The following is a 17,847-nucleotide window of genomic DNA, read 5'->3' on the forward strand; positions in this document are numbered from 1 at the left end:
GGGGGGGGGGGGGGGGGGGGGGGGTTTAATTTACAGGCAACAATGCAACTGAGGCGGAAGCGATGGCTAACACTAAGGGATTGGAGTGGGCTTGGGAGAAGGGTGTTCGAGACATTGAAGTCTAGACTGATGCGAAGGAGGTGGTTAGATGGATGGGCAATAGAAGCTCCCTGGGAGGGCTAATTAGAGAGATTGTTGATAATATCCACTATTGGCAAGGGAAAGAGTGGAAAGTGAGCATCAAAGCCATTTTGCATAAACAAAATATGGTGGTTGATCGTCTAGCCAACATGGGAGCACACCAGGCTTAGGAGTAGATCGAGCAGGAAAGTCCTCCCCCTGGAACGGTGGAGCTGTTTGAAGAAGACATGTTGAACCCTACCAGCATGTGTAGGGTGTTTGGTAGAGCTTAGGTTCTGTCTCCCCCGGGGTTATCTCCCCCCTTTTGATCCAAAAAAATAATACAACATAATTTTGATTTGGCTCTTTACCTTTCCGGTTTCTATATAGAAAGTTTTATATTCTTTAATTTATTTTTTTATTTATAAATTTTTAAAAATTATCTTTATCCTACATAAGCTCGTATTAATAACCCGATTTAAGTTAGACTTAAGGAATTAATCTTAAGAACCAGTATTAAAAAATCTTAAGAACCATTGTTTCGGAAATATTTCTAGCCTTGTGTTCTACACATGAATTTTTATTTTTTTGAAGCAAAAAAAAAAAAAAAAAAAGACAACGGTGATAATTGGTTAAAATTATACACAAAGAATACATTATTTGGGTATGATGTTCAATTCACTTGGCCAATATACTTTATTTGTCCTACACTTAACTAAGAAATATTAAATATGACATTTTAAAATTACATAATTAAGAATATATATAATTTTAAAAATATGTTAAAGAAAAGCTATAAGCGACATGTTAAAATGAGAAGTTTGAACTTCGGAACATACTGCAGTGTAAATTGTAAAAGTAAAAAAATAATACCAACTTCACAAATTCGATTGGGTTTGAGAATTTTCGCCTTTTGTGAATAAAGGTAATAAACAATAGCAAAAGATGTTAAATAGAGTACTGAACTTATTGAATATGTGCAGTTGGGTTATTGAACTAAAAAAGTGTATAACCAAACCATCAAACTAACAAAAAAATGTGTAATTGAAACATCTTTTCAATATTTTCAATGAAATTCGATCATATTACTTATCTCATATGCATAAGAGTCATCCTTTCTTTTACCATACTAGTTATATGAAAGATTGAAATATTTGCATATCAAAAAGATCTCAATTGCACATATTTTATTTGTTTGGTGATTTGATTGCATATTTTTTTTTATGTTTAATAACTTAATTACATAAAATGGATAAGTTTAGCGGACATTTTTTCAAAATAATATATACGGAGTATATAAAAAACTAAAACAGAGTGATTGCAATTGAGCGTCGTACGCATTAAACGGAGGGGAGGGGAAGTGTTGTCATGCATTGGTGTTGCGAGGGAGGTGATAGAGGGAAAAGTTTGTGAAGCGGGGATCTCCAACACCACCATTTTCGTTCTGTTCACCTCTAATAACCACTTCCCAATGCCAAAAACAAAAAATATAACTAAAACGCAATGCCAAACAAATAGTAAATTTTAAAATAGCTTTCTTTTTTTCGTGTTTCTTTGTTTTGAAGTGGTGTTCTGAATCTTTGTCCAAAACCAGCAGGAAGGCAGCGAAGTCAAGCTTTAAAAACTGGAAAAACTGGGTTCGATTCTTCATTCTTTTTTTTTTTTTTTGATCTGGGTTCTGGAGCAAGCCTTCAGTAATTGAGTTTTCACTGTGTTTGGTGTTGTTTCTATAGATTCGCTTTCGGATATTTGGAGGGGTCCTGGGACCCCTACTGATTCATTCTATGAGGTCCGCCCCGAATGCACTGATGTTCCCAAGACGAAGTTTAGAATCAAGGTATATGTCATTTTATTTTATAATTCAATCAAGAACCTTTTTATTTTTCCAACATTGTTGTGCATTTTTGTTGAGATTCAAGAATGCAGCTGAAGGAGTATTGATGTTTATGTCTTCATAATTTGGATGGGAATCTATTTACACGTGCTATATGAAAATGTATTGCTATTTATGTTGTTGTTTGTGATCTTTTGGAATATACGGGGAAAAAAGTTTCATTTGATTCTTGGATATCCTGAATCAATTATTTTGTTAAGTCTGTTACCTGTAATGTGATACAGATAGATATACTTGTGGCTTCAAATCAGTTTGACATCAATGCAATGGTACATTTTGGCTCCTAAATAGTTTTGTACCTTGTTGGAAAGTGAAAATTGGCAACAATCAAATCTAAAGGTTGATTATTTATGGCATTGGATATTCACTATGTTTTATTTTTTGCATGTTTTTTTCAAGAATGGTAATTATTGCAAAAAAGAGGGGTATTGGGTTTCTTTGGTGGCTGCATGTCATTCTGTGCATGGTCTTGATTTATGTTAAATTTGGGATAAGTGAAGTTCCTTTGTGGAATGGTCACAAAACTTTAAAAGTCATAATGTATGTTTATGTGGATGAGGTTCTCTGGCTTCAGTTCTGGTAGTTTATAAGCTATTCCTTTTTGTTATTGTACTTTCTTTAGCTATCTTTGTGTATTGTTCAACAATTCTTTGTGTAACTACTTATTTAGGCTGGGAGAACCTTAAGTCCTCGGAAATGGCATGCTACATTTAGTCCAGAAGGTCAGCTAGATATTGGCAAAACACTTAGCAGAATTCATCGTGGGGTGAGTTTTCTGCCATGGATAGGAAATTCTTACAGGTTTATTTGGACTCTGATATTTGTAGCACGAGATATTTGATTTTAATCAATTCTGTGACAGAGGGCCAAGTAAGTGTATATTTACTATCGATTATTTGTGGCATCATAGGGAATACATCCAACAATTAGAGGTGAAGTTTGGGAATTTTTACTGGGTTGTTTTGATCCGAAAAGCACACATGCAGAGCGAGATCAGATAAGGGAACGCAGAAGGTACTTTGTTTTCCTTGCAATACTTACTTGGCATGAATTGATTTTCTTTAATTGTTCACACACACATAATGAGAAAATTATACCATCAATCATTTTTTTAGTAACAGCCGCTCTCCTCTGGTGCATATTAAATCAGTAACTTCACCTTAAAAAAGATTCATTCTTCAATTTTATACATCAGAAGCCTATAATCATGTGATATAGGAAAAGAATATTTTCTTTGGCTTGAAATTTTCTATAACATTGTTGGTGGTGTTGTTTTTAATTTATTTTATTTTTATTGAGACACAAAAGGCTTCATCTATTTTTCAAAGTCAAGTTATTACTCCGTATTATTTTAGATATATGGCTGTATGATTTTATTGTGTACATTTTCAGGGCACAGTATAATGTATTGAAAGAAGAATGTCACCAAATCTTTTCCTTGATAGGAAGTGGCAAATTTGTAACTGCGCCTATAATCTCAGAGGAAGGTGATCCTATTCTAGATCCTATAGTACTTCAGCAAACAGGGGATGGTAAGGCTGATTATATTAAGCTCTTCAATTTTTTTTGAATATATTATTCATGGATTATCGGGGAGTTACATTGACAACATGCTAATAAAATTACAGATGAGGGAAACAATCCAGACATGGTGAAGGAAACAGATCAAAGAATAATTCAGTGGAAACTCACATTGCACCAGATAGGTTGGTTTTTGTAGGCTTATTTTGCCCCCCTCCCACCAACTCTTTCTGTCCTTTATATTCATCGGTTTTTAATTAAAGCATTTTCCTAGGTTTTATTCTTCTCCTACTCCATGCCTTTTCTACTTCTACTAACAACTTTCCTCTTGCAGCTCTATGATCACATTATGTCTTATATAACCCGTTTATCTTTGCATTGATATATTATACTAGGTCTTGATGTGGTCCGGACTGACAGAACACTTATATTTTATGAGAAACAAGAGAATCTAGCAAAACTTTGGGATATTCTTGCTGTTTATGCCTGGTTTGATAAAGATGTTGGTTATTGTCAAGGTGTGTGTCTCAACCTCTCTGATAGCGTTTTCCTTTGTCATTGTCCAATCAGTTTAATGATGCATTAAAACAACAGATTTTTTACTGAAGGAAATTCGTTTACTTTCTGTAAGATCATGTACACAGTTGCCCTGTTGGATACCAAAGAAGAATAAACTATTGAGCGCTACTATGAGTCCAAGAGTGGTCCTTTTCTGCAACCCATCATCATTGAATTTGTTTCTTGTGTATCACAAGTTTCATATGCTCATGACTTTTGGGAAAATATGCTTCTTTTTTATCTATATTGGTGCCCTAAGATGCATGGATTCTTCGTAAATTGTTCCCTAGAAGTATTGGCACTAGTTTTTATTTCAACATAGCTGGAATTTTATGTGGTATCGTTTCTTCTTGCTGGAAATGGGCTTTGAACTTTTAAATATGCTGAGCAGGTATGAGTGACCTTTGCTCTCCCATGATAATTCTTCTTGACAATGAAGGAGATGCATTTTGGTGCTTTCAACACTTAATGCGCAGACTGGTAGGTATATATTACCCCGATTTGTATACTGTATGTTACTGTCTAATAGATTGATTGACCTCCAATTAGTTTCTATGGCACTCCTAGGAAATTGCTACCTGAAATTCACTTCACTTGCTTGGTTTTGATGCTTATGCTTCATATGGGCTTTGTTTCCTTAATATAAAACAACATTACTTAGCTGTGACCTGGACTCAATTGTTAGGCATGTAAAAGAAATCATAAAACATCATGTTTGCATGTTGTATTATAATCTTGGACTGAAAAACAACAATCTTGTGTTTGAGGCATTTTTGGGATGTTTAGGATGTATGCAGCTTCATTCTTATATGCACTGATTCACAGACAAGAACTTAGGGTCACGTAGCATCTTCTTTCACAATGCTTCACCGTAAAAAAAAAAACACTTCTGACTTGTTTACTATGGTTAACCAAACTAGCTTCAATAATTAACTACCAATGCTTGTGCATAATGCCATACTTGCTTTATGTGATCCATCAGCTGGTTAGAACTGTCTTTGATTTGACATTTAGGTTTTTTATCACAGAATTAATTCCATTTTTTGTTATAGATTTATAGGTAACGGTCTACTTTTAGCCCTTTTTTTTTTCAGAACATCCACTTTTGGTCCTAGTATTATTGTGGCATGACCATTTTTGGTTCTATATCAACAAAATAGTTTAAATGTTGTTAAATATAAGGGCATTTCGGTCTTCAATTATGGATTTTTTCAAAAACATAAACATAAAAAAATATAGCAGGTCAACCTACTTTGTATAAAAAAGATCCGAATGTCCTTGTATTTATCGACATTTCAACGATTTTGTTGACGGAGGACCAAAAATGGTCATGCCACAATAATACTAGGACCAAATCTAAAAGTGGAATGCCACCTATAAATCTAGGACAAAAAATGGAATTAACTCTTCATCACATGTATGACTATTTTGTATTTTCTTTTTCACTCCAATAATTGTTGATGATCCTGTGTGTTCTATGTGATCCTTGGTCTTCTGATATCGAACACCTTGCTTATGAATTTTCTCTTGTGTGAACTTTAAAGCGAGGAAATTTCAGATGCACAGATCAGTCTGTCGGAGTCGAAACACAACTTACTAATCTGGCTTCAGTCACCCAAGTTATTGATCCTAAACTCCATCAGCACTTAGGTAGATCTCTGATATATAATCTTGCATTTTGTCTATATCATGTGAGAAAACAGTTTCATTATCTTTTGTAAACAATGTCTTTTTCCTTCTGAAATAAGTATAGAAATATTAGTAGATTTAGAGTGGGATTTAGAGTGTCTTCTACATAATTTAGTCTCAACCTTATGAGCTTGACCTGCAGAGACCTTGGGTGGAGGTGATTATCTCTTTGCTTTCAGAATGCTTATGGTTTTGTTCCGTCGAGAATTCTCTTTTGGTGATTCGTTATATCTATGGGAGGTAAGAGTGAATCTCTCTGCATTGTCATTTGTGTTGCAAGCTCTTTCTTTCTTTCTTTTGCCTATTTGTTTTTGCATCTTCTGCTCCTGATTCTTCTTTCTTGATCGCTTTTTGCATAGATGATGTGGGCTTTGGAGTATGATCCTAATTTGTTTTTGTCGTATGAAGACCCCGACTCGTCTAATGAAATATCTGAAGGGTCTAAAGGGGGAGGAAAGGCAATTTACCAATGCGGAAAATATGAGAGAGAATACTTGAAAAATGCTGGAAGAAGTAACGAGCCTCCCCTCCCGATATCTGTTTTCCTCGTAGCCAATGTGCTCAAAGAGAAAAGTCCCAAGTTGTTGGCAGAGGCTAAAGGATTGGATGATGTTGTTAAGGTCAGCAATGGTGTTCTCTTAATGCTACATATATTATTAACTGAAAAGAACCGTTTTTTCACGAAATAATCACACAATGGGAGTTCTATTTCGTTTTTCAGATATTAAACGATGTAACAGGCAACATAGATGCCAGAAAGGCTTGCACTGGTGCCTTGAAGCTTCACAAGAAGTATCTGAAGAAGGTAATTACAATGCTATTCAGTGCTAGGGTTCCGACCATTTTAGGGTGGCCAGAATTGAAGCATGTGGGCTGATAGTTGGATTGCACATTTGTATTTATATATTATATATGCTCAACAGCCAGAAAACACGAGACTTTCACCAGGGCCTCTCTATGCCGCTATGGCGTGGCGTTTTTGGTACCCATCTTCTCTGCTCAGCCATTTCTATGTTCTAACGCAATAACTGTTTTGCTTGCTTAGGTTCAAGCTCTTAAGAAAGCATGAAGGAGGAAGAAGAGTTGGAGCTCCAGATTAGTTGATTTTGGCATTGCCAACATTCTGTGGCTTGATTTGGTGATGATAGTAATGTATATTCAAGCACTCAATTGGATACATAATATGTACACTTTATTTTTATTTATATATAAAGAGTAATTGTAGTTTGGAAGATTGATATTCATTCCTTGTAAACATTTTTTTTTTGTTTTTTGTTTTTGTTTTCAAAGTTGTATAAAAATTCAAATTGTATGTTGTAATACAACAAGTTTTGTGAACTTCTGATAATTTATGAGCAAATTGTTTATTTTATTTTATTTTTATTATAAACAAAAAGTATATTGTTTGTTAGGCATTCCTTAATAGTGGAGATTTTGGTGTGGTTTTTGACGAATGGTATTGAGCTCATTGCGGATTGAAGCATTGTACTTTCCTGTGTCGTGCTAGATGATGGGATACGGATTAAGTCGATGCGTTAGTCAGTTGGACCGACACTCGGTTCAGAATTTTACCAGTAAAGACAATAAAAGAAGGAATTACATAGTAACTACGCAATTATGTAAAGATAATCAAGGTCATCCTAAATTAATTCTTACCCCTAAATTATCATTCTATTTCCTAAAATCGTTTTCCAACCCATCCCAATGTATCAAGTTTTTGTCTTTCTAGTTTTGGTATTGCCTATTGCCCAATGTTTCTCCAATAACCCATCATTGCTTACCTCTTTGTTTGATCTACAAGTTCAAAGTTGCTATCTTACTTATCTCTCTTCAGAGTTTTACATAATTGATAGATCCCATAATTTATTCTTCAATTTGTATTGATATGTTTATGTAACTAATTCTAACTTTAAAAAGTTTCAGGGCCTAATTGATTTTTCAGGTAAAGTTCGATGGCCTTTTTGACACATTTTATGCTAAAAAAGTGACATTTACATTTACCTGTTATTACAGGTCACTAACAGGTAATTATGTCTTGATGAACTAAATTGACATGTTTATGTACTTAATTGCAACTTTAAAAAGTTTGAGAGCCTAATTGATGCCTATTGACACATTTTACGCAAAAAAAAAAAGTGACATAAATTTAAATGGTATTACATGTCACTAATAGGTAATTATGCATTGATAAACTAAATTGACATGTTTATGTACCTAATTGCAACTTTAAAAGATTTGAGGGCCTAATAGATTTTTCAGATAAAGTTCGATGGTGTATTTGACACATTTTATGCAAACAAAAAAAAGTGACATTACATTTACCTGGTATTACAGGTCACTAACAGGTAATTACGCCTTGATTAACTAAATTGACATGTTTATGTACCTAATTGCAACATTAAAAAGTTTGAGAGCATATTTGATTTTTCAGTTAAAGTTCGATGGCCTATTTGACACGTTTTATGCTATAAAAGTGACCTTTACATTTACCTGTTATTACAGGTCACTAACAGGTAATTATTTTACATTTACCTGTTATTACAGGTCACTAACAGGTAATTATGTCTTGATTACCTGTTATTACAGGTCACTAACAGGTAATTATGTCTTGATGAACTAAATTGACATGTTTATGTACTTAATTGCAACTTTAAAAAGTTTGAGAGCGTAATTAATGCTTATTTGACACATTTTATGCATAAAAAGTGACATTTAAATTTATCTGGTATTACAGGTCACTAACAGGTAATTATGCATTGATAAACTAAATTGACATGTTTATGTACTTAATTGCAAATTTAAAAAGTTTGAGGGCCTAATTGATTTTTCAGGTAAAGTTTGATGTTTGACACATTTTATGCTAAAAAATTAACATTTATATTTAGCTGGTATTACAGGGCAATAACATGTAATCACGCGTTGATGAACTAAATTGACATGTTTATGTACCTAATTGCAACAGAAAAATGTTTGATGGCCTAATTGATTTTTCAGGTAAAGTTCGATTGCCTATTTGACACATTTTATGCTAAAAATGTGACATTTGCATTTACCTGTTATTACAGGTCACTAATAGGTAATTATGTCTTGATGAATAAAATTGACATGTTTATGTACATAATTGCAACTTTAAAAAGTTTGAGAGCCTAATTGATGCTTATTTGACACATTTTATGCAAAAAAAAAAGTGACATTTAAATTTACCTGATATTACAGGTTATTAACATGTAATTATGCCTTGATAAACTAAATTGACATGTTTATGTACCTAATTGCAACTTTAAAAGGTTTGAGGGCCTAATTGATTTTTCAGATAATGTTTGATGGTCTATTTGACACACTTTATGCAAAAAAAAAAATGACATTTACATTTACTTGGTATTACAGGTAACTAAAAGGTAATTACGCCTTGATTAACTAAATTGACATGTTTATGTATCTAATTGCAACACTAAGAAGTTCGATGTCCTATTTAACACATTTTATGCTATAAAAGTGACAATTACATTTACCTGTTATTACAGGTTACTAACAGGTAATTATACCTTGATGAACTAAATTCACATTTTTATTTACTTAATTGCAACTTTAAAAAGTGTGAGAGCCTATGATGCTTATTTGACACATTTTATGCATAAAAAAGTGACATTTAAATTTACTTGTTATTATAGGTCACTAACAGGTAATTATGCCTTGATAAACTAAATTGACATGTTTATGTACCTAATTGCAATTTTAAAAAGTTTGAGGGCCTAATTGATTTCTAAAGTAAAGTTTGATGGCTTATTTGATACATTTTATGCTAAAAAATTAACATTTACATTTACCTGGTATAACAGGTAATTACGAGTTGATGAACAAAACTAACATGTTTATGTATCTAATTGCAACTTTAAAAGATTTGAGGACCTAATTGATTTTTCAGATAAGGTTCGATAGTCTATTTGACACATTTTACGCAAAAAAAAAAAAGAAAAAAAGTGACATTACCCATACCTGTTATTACAGGTCACTAACAAGTAATTACATCTTGATTAACTAAATTGACATGTTTATGTATCTAATTGTAACATTAAAAAGTTTGAGGGCCTAATTGATTTTTCAAGTAAAGTTTGAAAGCCTCTATGACACATTTTAAGCATAAAAAGTGACATTTAATTTTACCTGGTATTACAGGTCACTAACATGTAATTATGCCTTGATAAACTAAATTGACATGTTTAAGTACTTAATTGCAACTTTAAAAAGTTTGAGAGCCTAATTGATCCTTATTTGACACATTTTATGCATAAAAAGTGACATTTAATTTTACCTGGTATTACAGGTCACTAATAGGTAATTATGTCTTGATAAACTAAATTGACATGTTTATGTGACTAATGGATACTTTAAAAAGTTTGGGGACCTAATTGATTTTTCATGTAAAGTTTGATGGCCTATTTGACACATTTTAAGCTAAAAAATTAACATTTACATTTACTTGGTATTATAGTTCAATAACAGGTAATTACGCATTGATGAACAAAATTGACATGTTTATGTGCCTAATTGCAACTTTAAAAGATTTGAGGGCCTAATTGATTTTTCATATAAGGTTCGATGGTCTATTTGACACATTTTATGCAAAAAAAAAAAAAAAGTGACATTACATTCGCCTGGTATTACAGGTCACTAACAGGTAATTACGTCTTGATAAACTCAATTGACATGTTTATGTGACTAATTGAAACTTTAAAAAGTTTGAGGGCCTAATTGATTTTCAGGTAAAGTTTGAAAGCCTATATGACACATTTTATGCATAAAAAGTGAAATTTAATTTTACCTGGTATTACAGGTCACTAACAGGTAATTATGCCTTGATAAACTAAAGTGACATGTTTATGTGACAAATTGAAACATTAAAAAGATTGATTGACTAATTGATTTTTCAGGTAAAGTTTGATGACCTATTTGACACATTTCATACTAAAAAAATTAACATTTACATGTACCTGGTATTACAGGTCCATAACAGGTATTTACGCGGTGATTAACAAAATTTACATGTTTATGTACCTAATTACAACTTTAATAGATTTGAGGGCCTAATTGATTTTTCAGATAAGGTTCGATGGTCTATTTGACACATTTTATTCAAAAAAAAAAGTGACATTACATTTACCTGGTATTACAGGTCACTAACAGGTAATTACGTCTTGATTAACTAAATTGACATGTTTATGTGACTAATTGAAACTTTAAAATGTTTGAGGGCCTAATCGATTTTTCAGATAAAGTTTGAAAGCCTATATGACACATTTTATGCATAAAAAATGACATTCAATTTTACCTGAAATTATAGGTCACTAACGGGTAATTATAGGTCACTAACGGGCAACTTTAAATAGTTTGAGAGCCTAATTGATCCTTATTTGACACATTTAATGCATAAAAAGTGACATTTAATTTTACCTGGTATTACAGGTCACTAACAGGTAATTATGTCTTGATGAATACAATTGACATGTTTATGTACGTAATTGCAACTTTAAAAAGTTTGAGAGCCTAATTGATGCTTATTCGACACATTTTATGTAAAAAAAGTGACATTTAAATTTACCTGATGTTACAGGTCACTAACATGTAATTATGCCTTGATAAACTAAATTGACATGTTTATGTACCTAATTGCAACAGTAAAATGTTTGATGGCCTAATTGATTTTTCAGGTAAAGTTCGATGGCCTATTTGACACCTTTTATGCTAAAAAGGTGACATTTACATTTACCTGTTATTACAGGTCACTAACAGGTAATTATGTCTTGATGAATACAATTGACATGTTTATGTACGTAATTGCAACTTTAAAAAGTTTGAGAGCCTAATTGATGCTTATTCGACACATTTTATGTAAAAAAAGTGACATTTAAATTTACCTGATGTTACAGGTCACTAACATGTAATTATGCCTTGATAAACTAAATTGACATGTTTATGTATCTAATTGCAACTTTAAAAGGTTTGAGGGCCTAATTGATTTTTCAGATAATGTTCGATGGTCTATTTGAAACACTTTATGCAAAAAAAAAAAAAAATGACATTTACATTTGCTTGGTATTACCGGTAACTAACAGGTAATTACGCCTTGATTAACTAAATTTACATGTTTATGTATCTAATTGCGACACTAAAAAGTTCGATGGCCTATTTGACACATTTTATGCTATAAAAGTGACAATTACATTTACCTGTTATTACAGGTTACTAACAGGTAATTATACCTTGATGAACTAAATTGACATGTTTATGTATCTAATTGCGACACTAAAAAGTTCGATGGCCTATTTGACACATTTTATGCATAAAAAGTGACATTTAATTTTACCTGGTATTACAGGTCACTAACAAGTACTTATGTCTTGATTAACTTAATTGACATGTTTATGTATCTAATTGCAACATTAAACAGTTTGAGGGCCTCCTTGATTTTTCAAGTAAAGTTTGAAAGCCTCTATGACACATTTTATGCATAAAAAGTGACATTTAATTTTACCTGGTATTACAGGTCACTAACAAGTACTTATGTCTTGATTAACTTAATTGACATGTTTATGTATCTATTTGCAACTTTAATAGATTTGAGGACCTAATTGATTTTTCAGATAAGGTTCGATGGTCTATTTGACACATTTTATGCAAAAAAAAAATAAAAATAAAAGTGACATTACCCATACCTGTTATTACAGGTCACTAACAAGTACTTATGTCTTGATTAACTTAATTGACATGTTTATGTATCTAATTGCAACATTAAAAAGTTTGAGGGCCTAATTGATTTTTCAAGTAAAGTTTGAAAGCCTCTATGACACATTTTATGCATAAAAAGTGACATTTAATTTTACCTGGTATACAGGTCACTAACAGGTAATTATGCCTTGATAAACTAAATTGACATGTATGTGCACATAATTGCAACTTTAGAAAGTTTGAGAGCCTAATTGATCCTTATTTGATAGATTTTATGCATAAAAAGTGACATTTAATTTTACCTGGTATTACAGGTCACTAACAGGTCATTATGCCTTAATAAACTAAATTGACATGTTTATGTGACTAATTGAAACTTCTAAAAGTTTGGGGGTCTAATTGATTTTTCAGGTAAAGGTTGATGGCCTATTTGACAGATTTCATGCTAAAAAATTAACATTTACATTTACCTGTTATTACAGGTCACTAATAGGTAATTACGCCTTGATTAACTAAATTGACATGTTTAGGTACCTAAATGCAACTTTAAAAGATTAGAGGGCCTAAATGATTTTTCAGATAAGGTTCGATGGTCTATTTGACACATTTTATGCAAAAAAAAAAAAGTGACATTACATTTACCTGGTATTACAGGTCACTAACAGGTAATTACGCATTGATTAACTAAATTAACATGTTTATGTATTTAATTGCAACACTAAAAAGTTCGATGGGCTATTTAACACATTTTATGCTATAAAAGTGACAATTACATTTACCTGTTATTACAGGTTACTAACAGGTAATTATACCTTGATGAACTAAATTTACATTTTTATTTACTTAATTGCAACTTTAAAAAGTGTGAGAGCCTAATTGATGCTTCTTTGACACATTTTATGCATAAAAAAGTGACATTTAAATTTACTTGTTATTATATGTCACTAACAGGTAATTATGCCTTGACAAACTAAATTGACATGTTTATGTATCTAATTGCAACTTTAAAAAGTTTGAGAGCCTAATTGATTTTTCAAGTAAAGTTTGATGGCATATTTGATACATTTTATGCTAAAAAATTAACATTTACATTTACCTGGTATAACAGGTAATTACGAGTTGATGAACAAAACTGACATGTTTATGTATCTAATTGCAACTTTAAAAGATTTGAGGACCTAATTGATTTTTCAGATAAGGTTCGATGGTCTATTTGACACATTTTACGCAAAAAAAAAATAAAATAAAAGTGACATTACCCATACCTGTTATTACAGGTAACTAACAAGTAATTACGTCTTGATTAACTAAATTGACATGTTTATGTACCTAATTGCAACATTAAAAAGTTTGAGGGCCTAATTGATTTTTCAAGTAAAGTTTGAAAGCCTCTATGACACATTTTATACATAAAAAGTGACATTTAATTTTACCTGGTATTACAGCTCACTAATAGGTAATTATGTCTTGATAAACTAAATTGACATGTTTATGTGACTAATTGATACTTTAAAAAGTTTGAGGACCTAATTGATTTTTCATGTAAAGTTTGATGGCCTATTTGACACATTTTAAGCTAAAAAATTAACATTTACATTTACTTGGTATTACAGGTCAATAACAGGTAATTACGTGTTGATGAACAAAATTGACATGTTTATGTGCCTAATTGCAACGTTGATGAACAAAATTGACATGTTTATGTGCCTAATTGCAACTTTGATGAACAAAATTGACATGTTTATGTGCCTAATTGCAACTTTAAAAGACAAAATTGACATGTTTATGTGCCTAATTGCAACTTTAAAAGATTTGATTGACATGTTTATGTGCCTAATTGCAACTTTAAAAGATTTGAGGGCCTAATTGATTTTTCATATAAGGTTCGATGGTCTATTTGACACATTTTATGCTAAAAATGTGACATTTACAATTACATGTTATTACAGGTCACTAACAGGTAATTATGTCTTGATGAATAAAATTGACATGTTTATGTACATAATTGCAACTTTAAAAAGTTTGAGAGCCTAATTGATGCTTATTTGACACATTTTATGCAAAAAAAGTGACATTTAAATTTACCTGATATTACAGGTTACAAACATGTAATTATGCCTTGATAAACTAAATTGACATGTTTATGTACCTAATTGCAACTCTAAAAGGTTTGAGGGCCTAATTGATTTTTCAGATAATGTTCGATGGTCTATTCACTTTATGCAAAAAAAAAAAATGACATTTACATTTACTTGGTATTACCGGTAACTAACAGGTAATTACGCCTTGATTAACTAAATTTACATGTTTATGTATCTAATTGCGACACTAAAAACTTCGATGGCCTATTTGACACATTTTATGCTATAAAAGTGACAATTACATTTACCTGTTATTACAGGTTACTAACAGGTAATTATACCTTGATGAACTAAATTGACATTTTTATTTTACTTAATTGCAACTTTAAAAAGTCTGAGAGCCTAATTGATGCTTATTTGACACATTTTATGCATAAAAAAGTGACATTTAAATTTTACTTGTTATTATAGGTCACTAACAGGTACTTATGCCTTGATAAACTAAATTGAAATGTTTATGTACCTAATTGCAACTTTAAAAGGTTTGAGGGCCTAATTGATTTTTTAGATAATGTTCGATGGTCTATTTGGCACACTTTATGCAAAACAAAATTACATTTACTTGGTATTACAGGTAACTAACAGGTAATTACGCCTTGATTAACTAAATTAACATGTTTATGTATTTAATTGCAACACTAAAAAGTTCAATGGCCTATTTAACACATTTTAAGCTATAAAAGTGACAATTACATTTACCTGTTATTACAGGTTACTAACAGGTAATTATACCTTGATGAACTAAATTAACATTTTTATTTACTTAATTGCAACTTTAAAAAGTGTGAGAGCCTAATTGATGCTTCTTTGACACATTTTATGCATAAAAAAGTGACATTTAAATTTACTTGTTATTATATGTCACTAACAGGTAATTATGCCTTGATAAACTAAATTGACATGTTTATGTATCTAATTGCAACTTTAAAAAGTTTGAGGGCCTAATTGATTTTTCAAGTAAAGTTTGAAAGCCTCTATGACACATTTTATGCATAAAAAAGTGACATTTAAATTTACTTGTTATTATATGTCACTAACAGGTAATTAGGCCTTGATAAACTAAATTGACATGTTTATGTACCTAATTGCAACATTAAAAAGTTTGAGGGCCTAATTGATTTTTCAAGTAAAGTTTGAAAGCCTCTATGACACATTTTATGCATAAAAAAGTGACATTTAAATTTACTTGTTATTATATGTCACTAACAGGTAATTAGGCCTTGATAAACTAAATTGACATGTTTCCGTACTTAATTGCAACTTTAAAAAGTTTGAGAGCCTAATTGATCCTTATTTGACACATTTTATGCATAAAAAGTGACATTTAATTTAATTTTACCTGGTATTACAGGTCACTAATAGGTAATTATATCTTGATAAACTAAATTGACATGTTTATGTGACTAATTGATACTTTAAAAAGTTTGAGGACCTAATTGATTTTTCATGTAAAGTTTGATGGCTTATCTGACACATTTTAAGCTAAAAAATTAACATTTACATTTACTTGGTATTAAAGGTCAATAACAGGTAATTACGCGTTGATGAACAAAATTGACAGGTCAATAACAGGTAATTACGCGTTGATGAACAAAATTGACATGTTTATGTGCCTAATTGCAACGTTGATGAACAAAATTGACATGTTTATGTGCCTAATTGCAACTTTGATGAACAAAATTGACATGTTTATGTGCCTAATTGCAACTTTAAAAGACAAAATTGACATGTTTATGTGCCTAATTGCAACTTTAAAAGATTTGAGGGCCTAATTGATTTTTCATATAAGGTTCGATGGTCTATTTGACACATTCTATGCTAAAAATGTGACATTTACATTTACCTGTTATTACAGGTCACTAACAGGTAATTATGTCTTGATTACCTGTTATTACAGGTCACTAACAGGTAATTATGTCTTGATGAATTGTTATTACAGGTCACTAACAGGTAATTATGTCTTGATGAATAAAATTGACAGGTCACTAACAGGTAATTATGTCTTGATGAATAAAATTGACATGTCACTAACAGGTAATTATGTCTTGATGAATAAAATTGACATGTTTATGTACATAATTGCAACTTTAAAAAGTTTGAGAGCCTAATTGATGCTTATTGGACACATTTTATGCAAAAAAAGTGACATTTAAATTTACCTGATATTACAGGTTACAAACATGTAATTATGCCTTGATAAACTAAATTGACATGTTTATGTACCTAATTGCAACTTTAAAAGGTTTGAGGGCCTAATTGATTTTTCAGATAATGTTCGATGGTCTATTTGAAACACTTTATGCAAAAAAAAATGACATTTACATTTACTTGGTATTACCGGTAACTAAAAGGTAATTACGCCTTGATTAACTAAATTTACATGTTTATGTATCTAATTGCGACACTAAAAAGTTCGATGGCCTATTTGACACATTTTATGCTATAAAAGTGACAATTACATTTACCTGTTATTACAGGTTACTAACAGTTAATTATATCTTGATGAACTAAATTGACATTTTTATTTACTTAATTGCAACTTTAAAAAGTGTGAGAGCCTAATTGATGCTTATTTGACACATTTTATGCATAAAAAAGTGACATTTAAATTTTANCTTGATGAACTAAATTGACATTTTTATTTACTTAATTGCAACTTTAAAAAGTGTGAGAGCCTAATTGATGCTTATTTGACACATTTTATGCATAAAAAAGTGACATTTAAATTTTATTTGTTATTATAGGTCACTAAAAGGTACTTATGCCTTGATAAACTAAATTGACATGTTTATGTATCTAATTGCAACTTTAAAAAGTTTGAGGGCCTAATTGATTTTTCAAGTAAAGTTTGATGGCATATTTGATACATTTTATGCTAAAAAAATTAACATTTACATTTACCTGGTATAACAGGTAATTACGAGTTGATGAACAAAACTGACATGTTTATGTATCTAATTGCAACTTTAAAAGATTTGAGGACCTAATTGATTTTTCAGATAAGGTTCGATGGTCTATTTGACATATTTTACGTAAAAAAAAAAATTATAAAAGTGACATTACCCTTACCTGTTATTACAGGTTACTAACAGGTAATTATGCCTTGATAAACTAAATTGACATTTTTATTTTCCTTAATTGCAACTTTAAAAGATTAGAGGGCCTAAATGATTTTTCAGATAAGGTTCGATGGTCTAT

General features: G+C 31.1%; 1 pseudogene; it reads left to right on the forward strand.

Annotated features, from left to right (window-relative positions):
• The first annotated feature begins 1,741 nt into the window (after nt 1-1,741).
• Nucleotides 1,742-6,764, forward strand: LOC116023617 (annotated as a pseudogene).
• The last annotated feature ends 11,083 nt before the right edge of the window (nt 6,765-17,847 follow it).

This window comes from Ipomoea triloba, chromosome 6 (assembly GCF_003576645.1).
Source record: "Ipomoea triloba cultivar NCNSP0323 chromosome 6, ASM357664v1".
NCBI classification, from domain to species: Eukaryota; Viridiplantae; Streptophyta; class Magnoliopsida; order Solanales; family Convolvulaceae; genus Ipomoea; species Ipomoea triloba.